The following is a 23,356-nucleotide window of genomic DNA, read 5'->3' on the forward strand; positions in this document are numbered from 1 at the left end:
TTCATTTTCGACTACTGATCGCCACAAACGTGTTTGTTCTCTATCACTCTCGTCTTCCCGATGCTAGACACGGTAGAGTATCGGCCGATTACCAACACGCACTTACCGACCGTACACCTCGAAAGTTAGTTCCAAATCCTACTCCGCGTCAGAGAGCGCTGCGAAATCGTAGACACGAAAAACATTCTTCCAAGCTTCTCTCTAACGAATATCTTTGTAGTCAAGTCGGCTTCCGTGGGTGGCGCTGGGAGCGGGCGGACGCCTTGCCCCGCGGCTTAAATCCAGTCGCGCGGGCAACTTTGCAGCGTGTGGTTGCGTCGTGTTGTATCGTTGTCTCGCTTTGCGTCGCGTCGTGTCGTGTTGTGGTGGTGGCGGTGCCGTTGACGGTGACGGAGGCGGCGGCTGCAGCGCTGACGGTGGTTTACATTCGGGGAATTCTCTTGTGCGTGACAATATTACCGAAACCTAACTCAACTCTAAACCTGATACAGCGTCTTAACAATAACACGCGCAAGTGTGACGTATGCGTGAATTCTTTCGGTGCCCTCGCGAAGTTGTGCAGTGTCGCGTGGTGTCTCTTTCCGCTTCTCTCTTTCTCCGTCCACTTATCCCTCCGGCCCTTTAATTCCCCCAAAGTATAAATATTATCGATCGGTGCGACAGGATAGTTGGAAAAATTAAACATAGTGTCAGGAAAAACTGGGATTGGCGTTGCCTGGCGTGTAGCTGATGCCAAGGTGCTGTTGAGGCTCACCATCGATCTCTGAGGTAAGAAAGAGCTTATGCACAAATGCGTCATGAATATGTATTACGTATGTATTTGAATCTGATCTTCCGTCGATTCGTGCTGCTCGTTGAATAACATCGTATCAACTGGCGTCATTATCGAAACGGTTGTTTTTTTTTTTCCCCCCTCAACGAATCAGCATTCAAGCACATGCAATGCCAATATCATTCCGTTCTCAGCGACACGCATGACGATGGGGGATGGGAGAACGTCAAAACAGACCAACGACCATTAGCGGACAGCGTGACCCAGGAAATTGTAGTTAAGCTGGTCCTTGGAAGACTCGCGCTGTTCCTTTCGTGGTTTTCACCTTGACTGGAACGACGAGTGCCATTTTTTAAACACGCTTGTTTCTAAGCGCAGACGGCCAGTTGCGCCTGCGTGATTGATTGACATTGGGAAACTAGCTAACTATAAACCGAGTGCAGATGCAGACCTTACCTATCGGTACATTCATTGTGTCTATTTTTGCGAAGCATCGCCTAACTTGTGAATGTTCATAGCCGTATTACAGCCTAATACACAAAAGTCACTGGGGCGAGGTTGAAATTTGAAAATTTACAAAAGCGCAAAATGATAAATTCTTTGGTGGCGAAATTTGAAGTAGAAAAATCAAACTTTGACTATACATCAAAGTTTCGAATGATCCAAAATTGCTAAAACTTTGGAGATCAGCTCCGTCGGTTCCGTTCCCCTTTTCTAACGTTATTTGTATGTGATCAAATACGACCCCCTGAGATTTCACATCAATTGAACGACAATTTGTTGGCCCTCTTTTAGGGATTGCAGCTCGGTGTCAGTAAACTATTGAGAAAACGGATTAAATTTTTTCACTTTATTCTCTTACGGACGAGTTTTGTACTTTTGTAAAAAGAATTATTAACAGCTGCGACGGTCAACGGCAACCTCGACCGTCATTCTCCGTGGCTAATGGTAGTGTATATTTGCCTTCTTCATTTCCTTTCACCCTCATCAAACCTGTGCTAATAATAATCAACGAAGAACAAATTGTGGAAGGCCTGGCGGCTACGGTTAAAATTTATACTACTACAAATTTTTACAGAAAATGGAAGATTTCATATTATTTCGTACAAATTTGTAAATATGCATAGTTTTTCACGAAGAATTGTTCATTTTCTTTCAAAATTGTTGTGTCTCGTAAATTTTTTTTACCGAAGAGATACGAATTTTCATGAAAATCTACAAGTTTTTATGAGAAACTGTGCGTATTGACGTTCCAACTTCTTTAAAAATTCGTAGAAAATCTTAATAATCATTTTCACCAGGGAGGGGGAAACCGACATCAATGACTCCGATGATTATTGCTTATTTCCGCAACAGATACAACACCGGATTAAAAACCGGTGATTAGCTCCGCAAATAATTTCGATATAATTAGGTAATCTGCCTGAGAATGATGAGGAATTATTTCAACGATAAGACCTCTCATTTAAAATTGGCCGGTTAGCCGTCCACCGTGCGTAGGTGTGATCTCGTCATGTACCATAATGAAATTCAACAGCAACTGATTTTGCGGGAATTGAATGGACTGCCGCAATTCACTTGACTCTCAGTGTCTTTTACGTACCAGAATTAGATTAGCAATAATATAATTACGCACTATACGGTATATGATAAGCGACGAAAAAATTTAACGCCACAGTAGGCCTCTTTTTCACCTGTAATCTCTAATCGTACTGGTATCGCAATAACTTAGATAATATATAATAATGACAATAATAATACTGTCGTTTAAAATAGGTATATAGTATAGATTGTGAAGAGTGTAGATAATACGCGTTGTAAATTGCTGTTTGTTTTTGGTTCCATGCATCGTTGTTGATCGACGTATAAATTTTCCATGTCCCCGTTGTACCTCTTTTTCTATCTACTCGTTTCGTTTCTATTATATTCGTTATTGTACGTATGGACATCATCGATTAATACCGAAGAATGACAACGTTTTTCTTTACACGTGTTATACGGACATCAGCACTCCACGCGACGCCTTAAGCCTTCGTGAACTTCTTCGGAGCAGAGCAGAACTTTCGACTCGCGAACGAATCCAGTCGTCTTCTCTTCACGCTATTTTTCTTCTTGACTGATTAATGGCGACGAAACAACTAGGATCGGTACCATCTCAAATAATTATAACAATGATAATTCGACCTGGTAAAACTTTCCTCTTTGTTTCTTGACTAGACGATGGATGTAGTTGTGTTGGTGGTAGTAGTAGAAGTAGCAGAAGTAGTAGTAGGAGGAGGAGTAGTAGTTGTAGTAGTAGTAGTTGGCTTACGGGCCCCGGGGCGTTTCCATTGTTGTGTTACTCACCGTGGCGTTAAACGTTGCCAATCAATAACAGAAGACCCGTACACGACTTTCAAGCTTTGCAAATCAATAAATAACGCCTACCGTAGCGGATACCTTATACAGAAGCCATTCAATATTTATGCGAGTTCGTATTTGTTGCGTTACACGCTCTTCTTATATGCGGTATAATGTGCCTGCAGCACCCTGGACGCAGTATGCGCAGGAACATTTTACAGCCAAAACTATACGGTGTTGCTCGTGAATCTTTCAATTCACGTGGGTGTAGGAAAGAAGGAGCAAAAGATTGAGAAAAAGTTTCATGGGTCCTATGCGCGATGCATCCTTGCGGGGCGAGGTTGTAGTTTCGAATTTGAAAACTTCCAAAAGCGTCTAATTCCGAATTATTTGGCGGCGGAACTTGAAGCAATGAAATCAAACTTTGAAGAAACAAAAAGTTCCGCAATACAAGGTATACAAGTAATGTTTCGATCGGGCGAAATTCCGGAAAATAAAGTTTTGATCGCGTGAAATTCCGAAAGTTGAATTATACTCATCACGCAGCGTAGTTTACTCAACGAGTGGTTGGGAAAAATCAGAAAAACCGAAAATCAGAATGACCAGGATTTCGAACGTAAAAATATAGAAAATCTAAATCAAAGGAAGTTCAAAGTGGTGAAATTTCAAGATGTTATGGATTTTTAAATGTTCCCATTTTAGCACTTTTGGCACTTAGAATTGTTGGGTTGATTTCCTTGACTTTAAGTTTAGCAACCAAAAAATTGGGAATTAGGTGCTTTTATAAACTTTTCTAATTCGAAATTTCGACCCCGCCCCATCTTTGTGGATAGTCGGTTATTCTGAGAAATTATACCTACCTCAAGTAAGGTTAACGTAACGGATCATTGAAAAAAATGCGGAACCTATTTTTCAACTTTGGTGTGATTTTGGAAGTATTTAGTTTCTAAAACACGTATTTCCTTCCGTTGGCTTATTGGCCTGTAACTTATATTCACGATCTGAAAATGGGTTTCGACCAAAATGCATCATTGCATCAACGTTAACAAAACCGAACGTTACATGAGAGATCATTATTTTGCAGGCTGAATATGACTTGAAAGAAGTTTAGTTTGTACAATTAATACTAACCTCTTAATACCGTATGAGAGTGTACTGTACTTCAGGCAGTATCAAAGTAGCGAAATAACGAGATTTGCTAAAAATTTATCGTTACATTAACTTGTTCTTCAGCCATCAAGGACAAACTTGACATGCATATTCTTATACATATCATATTATTGTTGCTGAAACGATCGGCTGTAAGGGAGTATGGTACCGTTGATATGTATCTGTAGATAAGTTCTTTGAATTACGGTCTAGACTCTGGATTCGATAAGAATAGCTTTTTGTAATCTCTAAATTAATTAGTTTAAGAGGGATGTGCCAAGGTCTTGAGATTATACAGATCTCTTAGAAGTGTAATTATACCGTGCAAGCTTAGATCGATTTTAACTTATTTCACTCATCTTCGGTCAAGGTTGACCGAAAAGAGTTTCGATTGTGCACAAATAGCTCAGCGAATTATTTACAATTAGCCATCAATTTACCATCTCGCGCGTTGTTGGATGGCTCATCAGGTTTCATCATTTATCCCGAAAAAACATCTCCTCGTCGGAGTTTATAGTAACACCGGCTATACTCGAATACACAGTTACTTCATCGAGCACGGTGGATCAAAACTTCAGGTTCGTCTTTACTTCACGCATCGCGACGTGACAAGTTATACACCAAATGTAATAATATCGCATAAGTACGCGTCTTATTCGTAATATACGCCGGTGAAAAACTACATATAAACATAGTTGCTGGGTACACCTTCGTACAGGTAGGATTCGTTGAAGGTGAACGATGCGCGAACGACGCTTCGCCGGCACGTAGGCAACCGGTGTTACGTATTTACACTCGTCTTAAGTAGCCCGGATTGAACTATGGGTTGCATATCTTCCGGCGAAGCGTCGTTCGCGCATCGTTCACCTTCAACGAATCCTACCTGTATCACGTATACCAAACAATATTCTCAGCGTATACAATTATACTTGTGAAATATCCCGATGTGTTCTAGTCGAGAATAAATGTAGTAAAATTGAATTCCAAGCATTATTACGGGTGTAGACAAAAATTTCAATTTAAATCTTGGTCCATTATTTCTTTGACACAGCGTATAAGGCCTCGGCATAATACCGTTTGCGAGCAAGGTAGGCACAATGCTTGCATACATGACTGAGCCTAGCACGCACGTATTTCGTACACGCAGGTATTCCGTACACCTCGCTCGCTGTCTATGAATGCGTGTCGTGTCAATAAGAGGCTGTACACACCGCGAGTCGTTGCAAAAGGAGCAGGAGAAGCAGGAGGACGACGATGAGGATGAGGAGGAGGGCGAGGGCGAGAGCGACGAGGTTATCTCGCTCGCGCGTGTTCGTACGGGACAAAAAACCCTTGCGATCTGCAGGACAATCACCCCGTATATATCAGAGGGGGTCCCGAACACCGGACCAAACAGGCGGATCGCGCGTGCGCGCGAGATAGAGATAGAGATAGAGACGGAGGGGGGAGAGAGAGAGAATGATGCTGCCCAGCAGCGTTGATCCCGCGTGTATGAGAGTATATATGCCTTATGAGTAAGGAGTTGAAATTTTTTGTTTACGTATTTATATGCATACAATACGTGCCTCGTACGGATACGGGTAACCAAGTTATTATTTCGTAACATTCGTTGTCGGTTTTCGTTTGGCATTTCGTGCGGAAATTTTTGTTTGTCACTTTCTCGAGGAGTTGATCTTCCGGTGTACAAATGTACCTGTTTCGTCAAGTAAATTGTAAACGTATGAAGTGTGTACGCGTGTATCGGGTTGCCGAAGAATCCACTTGCGAACGTGTATGATCTAGTGGATGGGGGTCAAAACTTAGAAGGGTCAACATTTCCTATGGCCGATGTGTCGAAATTATAAGGAAGCGAAAGACGAATTGTTCGAAATATTGATGTTTGAAAGTGTGACCGATTACTAGTAATTCTAATCAGTGACACTTTCGGGAATCAAGATTTCGAACAATTCATCTTTCGGTATTTTATTTTAGCATGTTTGAAATTTCGATACATCGGTCATTCGAAGTATTGACCCTTTCAAGTTTTCACCCCCACGCGATCTATCTCATCTCATACAATGTGTAGCAGTAGCGTGCCCGAAAAAAAAGTTTATTATTTTTTCCCACCGGCTACTTCGTGAAACCGTAGTTGATGAATAAACTCCTTTCCATGTATTTGACGGGTTTTATTTAATATTTAACTATGGCCTACTCAAGGAAGCGAGAAGTTTACCGTAGGTATCGATTTTTATAAAGGTAAAGTACTGCGTTTTACAGCATGTTGAATATCTCGAAGATCGTTGGACTTCGAATGTTCTACGATGACTCGATTTGAGGGACACCGAATGAGCTGTCAAACGCTACAATGTAAAGTTCACTCTATTGTATAGAGAAATAATAGTCTCCATCCAACCGTCAGAATTGGATTTCTTGCGTGTTAATCAAATGGCGAATACAAAAATTTTCATGCGTGACCTCTAAAAAAAAGTCCCACGGCGTTTTCCTTTTAGGAGGTTTAACATTAGGTTATTGACTATGGTTTCACGAAATGACGGATCTAATAAAAATTAAGTGTTTTTTGAGGAACTCTAATTTAGCAGTGTAGCTATTGGACGGCAAACCAATCCGCCTACTCTTTGCTATTGCATAGATAATACTAAATTCGTATCATCTAGGATGGAAAATGATGGAAATTTTCGTTTTTCATGATTATCTCAACATTGGTAAAGAATTTCGAAAAAAGTTTCCTTAAAAGGCCATCGGAAGTTGATTTTCGTTCAGTATTTACGAAGTGTCAACGAATTGTTATCTGTTTTCATTAATTTTTACGATTTCCCGGGCATTTTTAATCCTGTAAATTTGTGTGTAGTATTATTGGGTACAAAACGAAGACAAAAATCAAGTTCTGCTACGACTTTCAAAGTTTTGAGGTTCAATCCTTGCTTTGCTCTGGACTAATTTGTCACACTGACGGAATCACAACACTACGATAGAATACCAGGGATGCCTATGCCGGAGGGCACGTAAAGAGTTTCACTTGAATTTATTCGTTTGATCTTCATTATTTTCCATCCAATATCATTTAACAACATTTCTTGGTCTGGAAATTCTAGCCTGGTTGTTGGATAGTGTTGTTCCGGATGTGTAAGAAGTAGCTATAATAATTCGACAAGGTTACCGGTAAATTTTAAGATTAATAATCGCCGTTCAAGCATACCAGTTCCTCCCAGCGCGGATCCTACATTGAATTTCGATTTAGCGTTGCAAGTTTAAAACACCGAATCCCACCTGTCGTATAAAAGTATAAGAGATACCGTATAAGTAAGAACCCGGAACTGCGGCGTTTCGCTCTTGGATGGATACGGATCACTGTGTGTGTATGTATAAGATATCCCTAGATATCGCTCGTACGTAGACAGATGTGTATGCCTGTCTAATAAACTTCTGTAAGGTTCTGAAGCCACCATGTCGAGGCGCGTCACTTTTTTTACACCCGGCATTAGCCAATCTGCAGACAATGATTTGCCGGTCGCCACCGCAGCCATTGTGACTGATTGCTACTCAGCTACGCTACGTATTGCCTCTCACGAATCGGTTCTACGTACGTAAGACTTGAAAGAAACAAGAGGATTGGATCTTGATCTTGAAAAACCGGGTGAAAAAATTTGAATATCTCAAATACAAACAACCGTATTGAATAAATAATATTCCGTTACACGACGTGAGCATGTTTTACGCGTTTTTCCATGCGTGTTTTCCGTATACAAAGCACCCGTTTCTATGACGCTAGAGTAAGTCTGTGACAGCGCATGCGCGGAGTACAAAAAGGATCATTTTTAACTCCTAGGAGTTAGGAGTGGTCTTTTCTGTACCGCGCGCATGCGCTGTCGCAAACAAATCTGACATTACGCGATCCTAACCTCAATTTCGCACTTCGTGACAAAACGCGTAAGATACGCTTGTTGTGTAAAGCATCGTGTGTAACAACCAGGCAACTGTTTTTTCGCCTCGCGTATATATGTTTGCAATTTTTCGTCTTCGGCTCACCTACGACTCATATTGCAAGTGCGTATGTATAGCAATACCTAATAATAATAACAACAACAACAATTGTAATAATATAATAAAAACGATGATAACGATAATGGCGCGTTGACCCCCGACACACGACAACCTTTGACATGGAGCCCCATGGTGGTTTCTTTTCTCGTTTCCTTTTCTTTTCTTTTTCCCTTCAAGTCGTCAATCATCGTGTCTGTAGAATCAATAGTATCTGTGCGGTGTGCACACACGCGAAGGTTAATTGATTCTAGAATGGCAGTATCGCGTCTTACAGGGCACTGACTTACCTACCCTAGTATTACTGATTACAGACCAACAGCGCTTTTACACTTCTGGCCGCTACTGGTTTGTATTGCGATATTAGCAATCGGTACCGTGGACACTACGTCGGTTTTAGAATCAACCTGACGAGGTGTAGGTACCTTATACTTATCACATAATTGCAATATGATCGATTTCATTCAAGGCAACTGATATGCATATTGATATACATGCTTATCAGTATACCAACCCAGGTGCTCGTAACTTTTATTCGCTGGTGCCATATCAGCGTAGTATATAATTTCATATCTATCAAAGGTGAATCATTTCCTATTCTTGTTGATGATTCTTACGAATTATACAGTACAGTGCGGATACTTGAGAGCTGATTTCGACCGTGCACCATCGCGTTTTTGCCCGTCTCTCTGCAACGAACGCAGCACAACGAAGCGCAAACACCTCTAATAAAGTCCTACTTCCCATGGTTTTATTAAATAGTACCGCACTCTATATCCAATGTTGGAGGGAGAGTAGCGGTGATTACTACTTCCGGCGTAGCTAAATGATTCCAGGCTTCACGTTACGTCATCCTGTGCGTTGGCACTACTAGCTGCATGATGCGGTAGAAGGGGTTCATCGTGGTGGCAATCATTCGCGCTTCGAGGGCGTTGCTCACGTTTCCACATCAGGCGGGGACCCTTCGTTTAAACTGATAAATTGAGATGAAAATGAAGCGTACGAAGCCTTTAGAGGTGTTTTCAATGAACAGGAAAGCAGTTTCATACGACACTACGTCTCGATGTCAACCGATAATATAAAACTGTAATGGTGTATTCCGCTTCGCGTGCTTGAACTTACATAACCGCAAGCGAGCATTTCTCAATAAAAAACTCTATGACTGAACAACGTTCTTCGTAGTTGTGCCTTGAAGTTTCCGTTATCTCTGAGTTGCTGCTGCTGTAGCTTGCGAGGTGGGGATACACACTTTGTTACACGTGAGGCATGCGTATACAGGGGTCATTTATTCGTTCCTGAACACGAGTGAGACGTATGCAGACATTTTACCTGATACCCTCTCCCTATCTCTCTTTTTTCTTTTATATCTCTTTCACCGAACGGTCAGCGTTCATTAACCAATAAATGACCTTGCTGGTATGTACCTATGTTCTCGTATTATCTATCCTGCCAAGATTCACAATCTGAATACGTGGCTATCCAGGTATAAACTAAATCAATCTTGGACGATCGGAAGATAATGTTTTAGCGAGTAAATTGACCAAATTTCGCGTTTTTCATTCATGCGATGAACGTAATCTTCTGATCAGGTGTACAGATGAGATCAGATCTAAGGGGAAAAAAGATGTAAGGGGTTTTGTAACGATTCATTGCTTCGGTTAGAACCATGATTGGGCAAACGGCATGCAGAGCTAGCGATCGGACGCCATTTATATTCTACTTATTGGTATTACGCTTGGTATATATGTGACCTATAATGGGGACAATAAAAAGCTTGTTATATAAGGTATGATTACTACACGTAAGTTACCACACGGAATGATGAAAAATAAAATTATTTCTACACTAAATAATTTCTTGTACTAATGTAGCAGTATTACGTAAGTAACGTGTTTACGAGATTGAAGTTAGTAACGTTACTGCAACGATGCGTGTTCGGGAAAAATCGTTAACTCGCGACTTTAGGATTGTCTAAGATTTAGTAAATCATAATAAACAAAATATACTCACGTTTTTTAAAGCCCACTCCTTGAGTCGTAAATGTTTGACTTATTGTTAATATGGTGTAATTTTGTATGGTACGATTATTTGTAAGTATAATTTTGTGTAGTATCGAGCGTGTAGGAACGGTGCGTTAACTCGCCTGTCATCTGTCACTGTAAGGTTTTATTCTCAAACGACGTAATCTCCAATTATTCGTAGGAAGGCAGGAAGCTTAAGAGAGGAGACCTTCCTTCCTTCAAAGGACGAGAAGTAAATGGTTTTCGGGAATTTTTTACTAGTTTCAATTAGATCTGCTAGTATTTTCAAATCATTTGTACCGTAATTGATCAAGTTATTAACTAGATCCCATCGCTGGTCTTCATTCGTTCTGGAGAATGCAATTTTGAACTGAAACCAACGGAAACAGAAATTTTTTCATTGTCTAAATTATTTCTAAAAACATGTGAACCTAGCGTTGAAAAAAAAATTACATTGCCCGAGTAAAAGTAGCTTTTTTGATTGCACGAAGCTGTGAAAAAATAATGGAAAATGATGTCATCTTTTAAAAAAACGTGTAAAACATTAAATTTTAAACTCTCATCGGCAGATTTACATTCACGTTCTTGAAAATAATCCAAATAATAAAAAAAAATTTAGTTTCGTTTGTTTCAGATCAAAATTGCGTTCTCCGGAATGTACGCAAATTACCAACGCGAATGAAAAGCTGCGGTGGGACGTAGTTAATAACTCGATTAGTTATGGTTCAAATGGCGTGAGAAAATTGCCAGATGTACCTAATTCAATCTATTGACAAAAGATCCTCAGAGTTTCGAAAATATCCATTCGTTCGATTCTTTCCTGTGAAAAAAATTCCCGAAAACCACTTACTTTTCGGCCTTCCAAGGTAGGTGGTTCCCCCTTTAATAGAAGTTGGACGAACAAGTTTTCTTCTTTACCGACGGCGTCGCGTCTCAATGATCTATTAATATTGTGATTTTCACTGTCTCGAGAGTCAACCGGTATTCAGTTCTCGTTATAGATCCTTACCTGAAAAATAGCAAAATCAAGGTGAGCGTACCTGGGGCTGGGGTAATATACATATACGTGTGGACATTAGATCGACGTCGCGTGATTACCCGTCAACTCAAGAACCGACAACCATCACTACATCCGCGTATAAACTTATTGATCCGACGATCAACGTTATTGATCCGGATCCACAATAAGACCGGGGGGATTAGTTGAAGGAAGTAAAGGAAAAGAAAAACAACGATGCGTTTTGCAACGAATCAATTTTTAACTCTGTTATATCAGCACAAAATCATCCTGTACAGACTCTTTTCTCATCTCTCGACGTTTTCTCTTCCTCGACTTTGCATCCTACAGTTTCCTTTTTATAACTTTACTTTTGCCGTGGCAGGTATTCGGTATTGAAAATTCGTTCCGTCAGTTGTAGCCTCGCCAACGCTGCCCGCAGAGTCGACCCGTCTCGATACCTTTTTAGGAGAATCTTTGTCGGACGACTCGATGCTGTTCGGTGGTCATAGTGAGAAAGGCCGAGAGAGATAGAGCAGTCAAGTTTTATGTAACCAAATTCTGATGTTGTTGAATCGAGATTGAACGATGTGTATTTTTATCAAATTATAATATAAGTTTCAATCGCATTCATTATCCATCCGTTCGATATCGTTTCTATGTGCTTTGGTTCACCCTCTAAATTGCAGTGTAAGATTTAGTTGGAATCTACGGTTTGCTTGCAATGGTCGACTCTTTTGATTGTCGATCGATGGCACTACCAGATATAACGCCATCATACTTACTTGGGTGTCTTATCACATGGTAAAACAGACCTGCTTCATCATGCCAACTCACTTGTGCTCTCTGAAGATACTGACGTTCTTTTTTTTTTCACTTTCTTTCTCTACTACTTATTGTTCGCTTATTGACGGGCATGACGTAACCATTGAATAAGAACAAAAATCTTGATCCGTTCAAACGAACGTAGCGTGTATCCCACCACCCAGATCCGGCACTAGAATTACTATATGTAACATCCGTCTACTGTTTACCCACCTTTACACTTCCGTAAACCGATTCTCTCCCTCAAACCATAAATGCGATGAGTCACTTAACGTATTATATAATTTGATGTCGGTGACGGTCTGAAATGTAAAGTCGACTTGGCTACAGGGTGTATAAAACTCAGGCATACCTACTGCGACTCGGGGTACTCAGGGTACGTCAAGTCGCTCGATGTCGCAGGTTCCCCACCGTTAAAGTCGTTAAACCTGACCCTCAGTCCGACCTCCGTTCTTTAACTGTTTGCTCAACTTTGGTCCCGGGGATGATTACAGTTGTGCCATTCCAACCGGCGTTTACATGACCGTTTGACCTCAAAGTCTTTTTTTTTTTTTTTATTTCTTTTTTTTATTCTGCAGGTAATTCGAACCGAAACCCAAGTGTTCCGTTCGTACAGTCGCTAGTCGGCAGAAAAGTTAAACGCGATATTGATAAGGTTGGAGGATCTCGGTTCGTCGATGAAAAAGAAAAAAGAAAAAATGGTTGAAGAATGCAACGCTGCTCTGCGTTATCGTCCCAGTTTTTTCAGAATAGAGTTGCTACTACCATCGCTCTGGGTTACAATTACAATCAGGGTTACTGTTACGTCTTTCTCGCGTGACTCGCGAGGTCGAGCGCGGGGTTTTCTCAGGACAGACGTTGACGTCGGTTTTGTTAGACATCTCCTTCGGTTGACTCAAAGTCTCCTTCTCCGTTACGGAGATTGGTGCAGGCGGCGAGAGTTGGAAGTACAGGTAGAGACCGTATTAGATGAAACGATCTTATACCGTTAGAAAACGCATTGGCGGTATCGGTTATATTGTGGCCGTACGAGTATCAGCGAGGTATAACAGTGCCTCCGTATAACCGCTGTATATTACAACGCGTATAAGGATATATGTGTGTTATGCAGTTCTGATAACTAACTATTCGAGGTTCCAAGGGGTGTTTCACTCAAGTGATCACGATGTCGATAACGTTCGAAATTATTTCGTACTCGCCGAAAACATTAGTATTTGAATAAAATTCTGATGCGTTACAGTAATCATTGGTGGTAATGAGAAATCACTTGGGATTAGAAAAAATATCTTTGTCATCTTGAGAAGTTATATGCAAACTTGGAATTCGTGAGAAATCACTTGGTAAAAGTAGAATTTATTTGTCAAGTAATCTTTCGTAATCATCACTTAATAAAATTTTTAAGTAATAGTTGTTTCTGTTTTTGCTTCACCGAAACAACCCTGGAAAGAGCGATGTTGAAGTTCGTAACCTTGACGCAAAAATTCGAATTCAGGAAAATGCGTTTTGTACCTGATTAAAAATCCTTTGGCGACTGTCTGATATTCAATAATTGATGTAATCGGGTATTAACATATATTTAATTGCGTACTGGCATTTTGTCAAACTCGACTCATACAGAGTTCTCACAAGATTGCGCAATAGTGATTTTTCCTCTACTGTTTCGTTACGCTAACGTTACTTACTGACTTGAATTTCTTGCGAAAGAGAGCATACCATTTTTCATTTCGTTAGTAATTAACTTTTGTTTCAGCCTTCGCCTAAACTTCTGATACGCAAGTATGCAGGGCGGTCTTATTTAATCGCGTAGAAGAGATACGAGAAAAAGTTTGATACGAAATCTTGAAGTGTTTTAAGCCGAAAAGATCATGCCGATATGCGTTGATTTGTGGGTTGCGCTATTTTCGTGATTTTAAAACAGGGAACACATATTTTGGCTATGACCTGTCTAAAAAAAACTACGAATCGTGTTTTCGAGGTGATCAAGTGTTTCCCATAGCCCCTTAAGCTCTTATGGGAAGTATATTCCTAACTAAAAGTGAGTCCCGGTGAGAATATTCAACACTTCGCGATGAGATAAAAATCAGCAAAAAAATCAATCATAACCAAGCTGATAAGATAATTCGGTTTGAATTATAACAATAATGCCGAAAAGCTCTTGATGAAATGAATTAATGAATTCATTGATTTTCCTAAATACATATCCATGTTTTTAGCATTCCAGACGATTTTGAAAAACCCGTTTGCGAGAATTTTTTCAAATTTGAAACGTGGATCCTGAAATCTTGGATGGGTTTTCGTAAAATGGTTTTACTTACATCGAAGAAATCCGAGGCATGAAACGAATAGTTTCATAAATCGAGTGTTGGAAAATTTTGGAAAACGGAATATTGAAAATCGCCGAAAATTCCAAAAAAATCCATAGGTAGTTGGAAAAATCAATGAGTGCATTTTATATTAAATTTTAAAAAAATTCACTAGAGATTTGTTCCACAAATTTTTTTTGAAACACTTCATCAACAACTTGTTTGCGTTATTATTATTTACGTAAATTTTAATTTCTTTCTGATTTTAATCTCATCTCGAAGTATTCAATATTCTCACTGTGACTAACTTTCGGTTGAGAATACACGAGAATATAATGAAACTTTGAGAATTAATGCCTTGTCCGAGTACAAAATGACCAAGTATCTCGCTTTTTGAAAATTTTGAAAATTTTTGCAACCTCTAAAAACTTTTGAAAATTATTATTTCCTTATTTTGCGTTTTTAAATTCGTGTTCAAACTCACCATCAGCCAATGTCATAGAGTCAAAATACGTGTTCCCTATCTTAAATTACGGATTACCTACATAAAAAATCTCGAATTTGGCGCAATTCACAAATCAATCCATAGATTATATCGGCATTATTTTTTCTTTTCCCTCTCCTTCAAACTTTTTCTCGCACATCGCTTCCACAGTCGCCGAGATATTCGCCTGGGGCGATTAAAAAAGACGATTCGGTAGAAGCAATGATTGAAATAGATACAGTAGGTCGTGAATTGATCGATTGTGATTCTTTGTTTTTCCCTCAGCTATCACGCTTGTGCTTCACCTCCGTTCTCAGCATCGCTGACACGACGGATTGCAAAAGCGCAGATGCCGCATGGATATTTTGAGCTTACCGATCGCGACTGTATAATTGTTATATATACCATTCTCGTCGTGGGCCATACTTTTCTTTTTTCTCATTCTTATACACGTATAAACATCATATAAGGTAGAAGAACGTAAGAGAGAAGGCTACGACGACGACGGTGGCCGGCGTTGTTTTTGACGAGGCGTTGTATGGAGTTCTCAGAAACGTGCTCGTATTCGAATAACGAGATAAGGAACGGGCACCACTACGATGCTGACGACGCTGAGAACTCCGCCGAGGAAGGAACTCGACCGAACGAAGAAACGAACGAACGACCTGCATACGATGGTAATTCAACGCCCGACGACGGCCAAGACCAAGACCAAGACCAAGACCAAGACCAAGTCCAAGTCCAAGAGCAAGATGCCGACGTTGCGGGTGGGGAACGAAGAGAAGTTGAAAGAATAATAATAAATTAGCTAACCGTGTGACGAGAGTGCGTCTTAACGAATCTCAGTCATCCGCCTGCCGTCATCGAATCAAGAGGTTGCGGTCCTGCCCTATATTATTTTATCATTGTACCAACATCGTCGTGTTCCTGGGATCTTTTGGAGAATCGTTCCGTACGTCTGTCGGTTATTTGAAAAAAATTTAATCGAATTTCCTTGCCAATTATTTGATTGTTTATGTATTCGATTTGAGGAATTCGCGCGAATAATGACCTGACGGTGTTGTCATCGTTGCATCCGTTTTGATCTTCCGTCGTTGGTAATCGAAGTCGAGAATCATTTATATTCGAAACGAAGGATCTCCGTCCGATGGCCCGAAGAAGAAAATCCTATTCCCGCAGATCGACGACCTGTGCAAGGTAATCGTAATCATATCATGTGATTGGTCAAATTTTAGTCGCATATTATTTCGCAATTTGTTCAATCTTTGTGCCGTTCGTTTTCTCTTCAACAATGATCAACATTTTCTTATGCTCTATTACAGGCATAGTCTTGACCTCAGTCCAACTCACGAAATTACGTAATCACTAATGAACGTGCCGATAAATACTCGGGTGCGTTGTGAAAAATCGATTTTCGAAACTTGCTCGTGCGGTAATAAGATTTGGGGACGATTCTTTTCTGCAGCGTTGATCCAACCCAGTGTAATACGTGATCTAATATTTCTCGAGACGGTTTCATAATTTTTTTTTCGTACGAGCATGTTTTCGGCATTTAAACTTTTATCAAAATTAGTGATGCAAAATATACGCCGTACGAGTGACAATTACAAATCAGTGTATGCTTCAATATGAAAATGATCGTTTGAGAATCGTTACTTTTTGTCAAATATATTAATCATTCGTGCCTCGGTCTTTTGTTTGTGAAACGGTGATTCGTAGGAAAAAAAGCTTGCGCATATTATACCGTGCAATCGTATGTATCTGAAGGTATCATCTCTGTAATGGGTATCGTATAGCCTAGCGTGCAGATTGAAGGCGTGTGAAATTGATAGCCTCGTCGTTGACGCGCGTTAATATTAAATATCGCTATCCGTTCTGTTTCACTTTTGTCGTCGCCCGTTAGTAAAAATATGCATCCATACTTTTCGTTCACATCCGTTTCCGCCGATGGTTTTTTTTTTTTTTTCTCTCCCTCGTACAATTATTGAAAAAATTCGCTACTTCAGGATTGTCTGAAATGTTTCGGGTAAACAGTACAAGTGTATAAAAGAAACGAATCATTTTCATATCTTGAAAGTACAAGTGCTACAAAATTGCAAAAATATCGCGAAATAGTGAAGTTTATTGTCAATTTTTTTTGCTACGTTAAACGTTCCCACTTCCGGCTCTCTCTCTCTCTCTCTCTCTCTCTCTCTCTTTCTATTATTCTTTCACCAATGCAATTTCTTCAACGAATTGAAAATTTTCACGCAGTTTGTCGAGTCAAACGAAGCATATTATTTTTAACTGTAATACCGACGATCCGAGTTCCGATAACAGTTGGGCACTGTTTCAATAGCTCTGTTTATTTGTTATTAGTTTCTAAAAGCACTTTTCTATTTTCCATTACCTTGCTTAGATTTTTGAACTTAAACTTGAACTTTAATTCTGGTTTTTTATTTTTTTTTTCGTTTCGTTACCGTGATAGATCGGTTTTGATTAGCATCTGATTGTCAGTACGAGATATAAGATAATTGCTTTTGTTTTACAAATAATACCCCGTAGTTAGTACCGCCAAGAAGTATATTATCTAACGTGTCGCACGTATCTTCCAATTGTTTTCACTTCTTCTTGGAAGTAGAACCTCATTCGATTTCAGGAGGGCATTTTTCCGTCATGTTGAAGTTGGTAACGTTATCGTAACGATTTGTGTTCAGGAAAAAGAAACCGTCGTTTCGCGATTATGGAATGGTTGGAAATTTAGTAAACAGTAATAAAACAAAACATACTCATATTTTGAAATTTTATTTCCTCGAAAGTTGTCGTAAAAATAAGAAAATAGTGAATTTTCCACGATGCCTCGTTACGATAACGTTACGAGCTTCAATCTCGTCCTTTCTCTGAACTCTTGACGAGCTCGCTTATCGCCGTTTCGTTCTTTATCTGTCTTCCTCTTCCTCTGCATCGTCGCCGTCTGGCTTGTTCTCACGATCTCTATCACATGCGATTCTACTATCACTCTTTATTTTTTCTTCTCCGTTTCGATTACTTCATTGTGTTTTGGTAAAGAGCTAATTCATTTTGTTTTATCCCTTCTTCGTTTAATCTGCGATCGGCGAGTCCTTGATTGGTTGGTTCCGGAGGTGCAAACAAGCGACCGGTCGACCACTCGAAATTTCCCGACGTGGATTCTCGGACGACGACGAGGCCATCGACGCCAATCGTAATTGGCAAAATTTGACGCTTCGCATCTCACCGAGAAGCTGGCGTCGCCATCCTATCAACATCGTCATCATCGTTAACAGCATCGTCACGATCGATCATCATTACCAGCGTTCATGCGGCGCAGGGAAGGCCACGACGTCACACATACACCTGAGTTTTATCGCCGATCCCAACGCACCATTCTGGTGACGTCGTTATCGGCCGAGAGGTGTGATGTGCCGTAGTGGTATTTTCTGTGCAGCGATTTCATCACTATACATAACGATCATATTCATAACAGACGAGTTCAAGGCATAGAGATTTTTATCGACCGCAGGTATAAATTATGTAGTCATCGTTGAATATAATATAAATATATATACATATATATATATTTATACATAAAACGTGACAACGTTGAATTATTTTTCTACGGTAGAAACGAAGTCTGAGATCTATACTATTTCCGTTGAAACGGTCAACTCTCGTGTTATACGATACATTATACATCTGTTCTACTTTACCAACCGTTGCAGCTTGCTGCCTTAATTATTTTAACTGTTCTTCGACTACGAACTGGTTTTATTTGTAAACGTGCGACGGTCTCTTTTTCTCTTCTTCTTGACCTTCGGTATTTATCGTAAATATTGTCATTTTTTTTTATCGCGAAAAATTTGAGTTATATATTATAAACTAATTATATAACGTTGCATATTATACATATTCGTGTAATTAGGTGCCATTCACGGTAAATAATTTAAAGATCCTCTACACGCAGGAAAAAACGTGATTATGTATCTGGCTAGATGAAATGTTTCAATATCCAAGCATTTCTATCCTAGAAATATTATATTATTAGTCCCGATCGATTATATAAATTGCGTGTTACATTCTAAATCTAGGCAGGAAGAAAAAGATCGATACCGACAACCGTAGTTGACGACTGAAGATGTAACGATCGATACATTTTTTACAGAAATATTCTTAATAAACATTTTTAACACCGTGCGATGTATTATTATACACGTCAGCTTGGACGTAAAGTACACCTATATGCATTATAATGAGAAATAAACTCAAACTTTGTCTAATTTTCAAATAATATATTATAATATTACGAGTGTGATTTTGATTGAATGTTTTGCGTGCAGTAATAACCTCCAAGGTACAATAATTACGAATTCCGTATCGTTTCAAACGTTTCTTTCACTACATACACCTACAGACTCGACATCGTAATTTGTTGACAGAGTCTTTGCAGGCTAGAACTGTATTTGAACAGCTTGCAGCTTTGGTGAACGGTTGAGTATCGGCAGTTTTATCGGCAAGTATTGGAGAACATCTCGTTGTAGGTACGTTCTGCAGCTTACACGAGTTTCGCTGGCAATTGAAATATTTAAAATAATAATAATAAAACCCGCCACGCTTTTCATCGATTAGTTATATTACTATATTCCATTAGGTGTTGCCTGTCGGACTTAAATACGAAGTGAAGCACGTGGCGACACAATACTGCAGGTATTTATAACATCACTTGATGCCTGTCGAAATATCTCGTAGATTTTTATTAGGTACAGTAAATTTTACGGTGAACCGATGTGTTTGTGGTTTACCTTAGGTTGGTGAGTGACCACTGTTTCTACAATAAAAAAACAAAAAAAAAAAAAAAATGCTTTTTGCGATTAGAGTTTAGCGTACACTCTCGTATCTATGAAACTTCCCATGTAAACAAAAAAAAAATCCCATTTTATTCAGATTTAATTCCGACTTTTCGATAAATTTTTTTTTTTATTTACACATTCTTTATTTTTTTTAAATTTATATTCCGAGCTAACGACAAGTCTCAGATTAGGTTCGCCGATTTTTATGGCTCACAGGTCTAGCTTCGTGTCCAATCGATAATGTCAGAATTCTATAACCTATAATAATATTATGGTCACTATCTGTGCACCAATCTACTCAGGGTACATATATTCATTTGTAGATTATATTTTTTGACAGTGGCTATGACACACGAACCTCACGTTATCGCTAACGCAGCCAAAAATTTTCGTAGCTTCTACATATCTTCTCGAAACTTATCAAAATAGAATTATACACCATGCTTTTAGCTTTCATACGTCGCGCTCGGTTTTTACTCTTCTGGTTTTTTTTTTTCTTTTCTTTCCCCCTTTTCAATGACTGTGATAAATATTGTAGTGTGAGATATACGAGAGTGGCGAACAACAGCGTGGGAAGAATTTATCGTTTATACGTTACGTGTACAGCGTGAATGTAGATATAGGTATACATGATACCCAAATAAGTATAGACGTAATTCTGTTCGTGGAAAGGAACTGGAGTGTCAAAATCGCAGGCGTGAGATGGTCTTTCTTTAAGCTTCGTACGAGCGGTCATACGAACATTATGTGAGTGAGTTTGCGCGCGCTTCACGGACGGCGTTGTGCCGGCTCTTGAGAGAGTGAAAAGTAAAAGTGACCGGCCTAGAATTCGCCTTTGGGAGGGCAGGGGGAGTTACTACTTACCATCGAACTCCTCTGACGCGGCACCAACGCCAGAACGAGGATCGAGGGCTATGAGGAGAGAGAGAGAGAGAGAGAGAGGGAGAGGGAGAAGTTATTATCTTTATTATCTACTTGACCATCAACCCACTTCAAAGTTTTATGGCCACCATATATTATTTATCGTGTCGACTAGACACTATTTCAAAATCTTAGCACGCGATTTGAACAATGTAGTTTTGCAGGGTTCGTACGCGCAGGGAAAACCTGGAAAACCGGGAAAACCCAGGGAAAAGTTAGGGAATTTCGAAAATAAGACTGGAATTTAAGATTCTTGAAGAAACAAACTCGTTCTTATACGTACATTACTTGATATCAAACCTCCTTTCGTTTTTTTTCTTACTGAACATCGCTGGCTGTTGTTTGTAAATTAGTAGTCGGACAGTAAATTAATTACTAGGTAATATTGAAGGTATTAGTATTAATATGCAAAAAAATTGTCATTAATCAGCGGCATATTTCTTGGAAGGTTACTGAAAAAACATCCTATTTTCAGGCTGGAACACCTGGAATAGTCAGGGAATTTCGGGTTCCAAAAAGCGTACGAACCCTGTTTTGAAACACGCTTATGCAGCAACGCTGTGCCGTTGTGTGTAAAAGATATTTCAAGATCTATGCGCCGATGCAAGGCCGATATGTCACTTTGAAAAAAAGTATTTATCATTATACAACCCGTCCAACTACACATTTGGAATTTTTGACGATTCGTCACAGACTTTTTGCGATATCCGTGTTACGCAATCGTTCGTTGCTGTACAGTAATATTCATTAATGCATTTACCTTTTGGCTAACTTGTTTTACGGCCTGAAACAAAATGCGAGTTCGATTCTATACGGATCAGGTGACAATGACTGACGATGAAGCTGACGTGAGAGATTTGGTAGAATCTTACTCGGATTTTGTTTCGTAGCAGAAAACAACGCATTAATGAATATTAACTTTACCTCACTTATCAAAGTAAACTCGAATAACAAAATTCGAAATATTGCTTCAAAGCTTCGAAGCATTTACTTCGAAAAGACATTATCTACCAACTTTTCCTCGGTGTACGTAGAGAATCTTTCCACCCGCTGATTCATCGTCATCTTCATGCTTTATTTTTTCTTCACTCTCCTCGTTGTGGCAGGTATACATTCCTTGAACAACTAATAGATTTGCAGACCTGATCTGACAATGTATTGTACACAACTAGACTCCCAAACGGAACGAAAGTAGTCTGGGTTCCTTATTTCAGACCGATGGCGTCTCTATCTGCTGGTCGCTACTGGTTTGTATTACAATACCAAGTTTGCTGTGGGAAAATTGTATTCGAAAACGCGAGGTTACAAATATTGAACATTGTCGGAGGTTAGTTTTTTCGTATGTTCAAGGTTGCTGTGATCATTTATTTTCTCTTTTGCTGCACCAAAAAATTATAATTAAAGTGCAACTTCATTGGCTTCGTGATTGCTCTGTTTATTCACTTGTTTATTCGTCCATTGGGTACGACTTAATACGATATGTACAGTAATGTTCATTAATAGATTCCCAGTGACCTACTATTTTTCTGGAATGAAAACTGGATCGAGTTTCCTTTCTAAAAAAATTTCATGTGCCAATGACTACAACGACGCAAATTACAGGAGAAACAAACGATACGTTGTTCCTAGATACGTAAAATTTCTATATAACGAAAACACGTTTCTGTTTTTATTCCCAAAAAAAAATTACCCAGTTAGATGCGCCAGGGTTTAAAATTATTACGAACGTGTCAAGACTTTTAATCCGTCGTCTGAAAATTTCCCTTTCTTTATGATTCAAGATCCGGGGAATGACAAAAAGCCGGAGTCAACAGCGGATGCCTGAAATGCGTGACCTGCGTGTCTAACGGTAAGATCTATTCTGTTACCGGACGAATGCCTCTGTCCCTCAGGTATACAGGGTATGCTGCAACACCCTGAGAGATTTGCATTGGCGCTCATGTCGACTTCTGCTACCCCGCAACATCGAGCTGAGCTGACAATGAGTCGCGGTTCGGTTTAAAGTCGAACGAACAACGTGGGTGTTCGGAGCGAGTGGGCAAGGGAGGCGGTGGCGCGTTGTAAATACATGTAAGACGTACACTTGGGGACAATGAATCTGAGACGGATAATACTTTACACTAGACGGTTACGTTGGCAACACGGAGAGACCTGCAGCGCCACAGTCGGCCGAGCGCGAAACAAACTCAATCTCAACAAACGTGACGTAACCTATGACCGTCGAATCCAACCTTAGAATACCGCGGGAATAATGACTTGTTGGATTGACACGTATTCTAAGGATATTCCGTTCGCCTACAAACGTGATTACCATTTTGCCAATCGTTTTCTGCAGAGCTTCAGTTAAACGGACGTACAGGAGTCAGTTTTTAAGGTAATATAAAAAATTTTGTGGCGTTTTAAAGTGAAAATCCGGAGTTTTCAAATATATTCTAGTTCGCTCTGTTCCTTCCATTAGTCTAGTCACAATAAAACGATAGTAATTTTTTTTTTTAATCTTGTTCCTCCGTTACTAATATTGTTTACTTTGGTGCTAAAAAGCCGTTGTGAAATAAATAAATACTGTTGCTCGTTGATTTATTCTTGTATTTATCATTCATTTTCATATTTGTCGATGAATTTCGGGTCATTGATAAGGCGATTGTGTTTATGTTGCGAAAAA

General features: G+C 39.6%; 1 protein-coding gene across 8 annotated transcripts in view; it reads left to right on the forward strand.

The window, feature by feature from the left end:
• Positions 1–268: 268 nt before the first annotated feature.
• Positions 269–23,356, forward strand: part of Prosap (prosap) — a 69,357-nt gene continuing 46,269 nt past the window's right edge. For 3 of the 8 annotated variants that reach the window (XM_046625375.2, XM_046625373.2, XM_046625374.2), the window contains exons 1-2: positions 271–768; positions 22,476–22,543. The gene's annotated coding sequence lies outside the window, so the exon portion shown is untranslated. Of the gene's footprint in view, positions 769–22,475; positions 22,544–23,356 lie in introns of all 8 variants that reach the window. The other 5 variants (XM_046625379.2, XM_046625380.2, XM_046625376.2 and 2 more) reach the window with 4 other exon arrangements.

The sequence above is a fragment of the Neodiprion pinetum genome, chromosome 5 (assembly GCF_021155775.2).
Source record: "Neodiprion pinetum isolate iyNeoPine1 chromosome 5, iyNeoPine1.2, whole genome shotgun sequence".
Lineage (NCBI taxonomy): Eukaryota > Metazoa > Arthropoda > Insecta > Hymenoptera > Diprionidae > Neodiprion > Neodiprion pinetum.